We start from the raw sequence: 239 nt of genomic DNA, 5'->3' as shown, positions 1-239 counted from the left end.
CTTCTGTTCCCACAGGTACAGCTTCTGTTCCCACAGGTACAGCTTCTGTTCCCACAGGTACGGCTTCTGTTCCCACAGGTACGGCTTCTGTTCCCACAGGTACGGCTCCTGTTCCCACAGGTACAGCTCCTGTTCCCACAGGTACCTCTTCTGTTCCCACAGGTACCTCTTCTGTTCCCACAGGTACAGCTTCTGTTCCCACAGGTACCTCTTCTGTTCCCACAGGTACCTCTTCTGTT

General features: G+C 54.0%; 1 protein-coding gene across 2 annotated transcripts in view; it reads left to right on the top strand.

Annotated features, from left to right (window-relative positions):
* The window catches only part of lrp6 (low density lipoprotein receptor-related protein 6), a 20,071-nt gene that overhangs the window by 17,654 nt on the left and 2,178 nt on the right, over nucleotides 1-239 (top strand). The gene's annotated exons all lie outside the window — the stretch shown is intronic.

Source organism: Nematolebias whitei, chromosome 22 (assembly GCF_014905685.2).
Source record: "Nematolebias whitei isolate Nwh7 chromosome 22, NemWhi1, whole genome shotgun sequence".
NCBI classification, from domain to species: Eukaryota; Metazoa; Chordata; class Actinopteri; order Cyprinodontiformes; family Rivulidae; genus Nematolebias; species Nematolebias whitei.
Note: the sequence above shows the minus strand (reverse complement) of the source record. Positions and strands in the feature narration are given on the sequence as shown.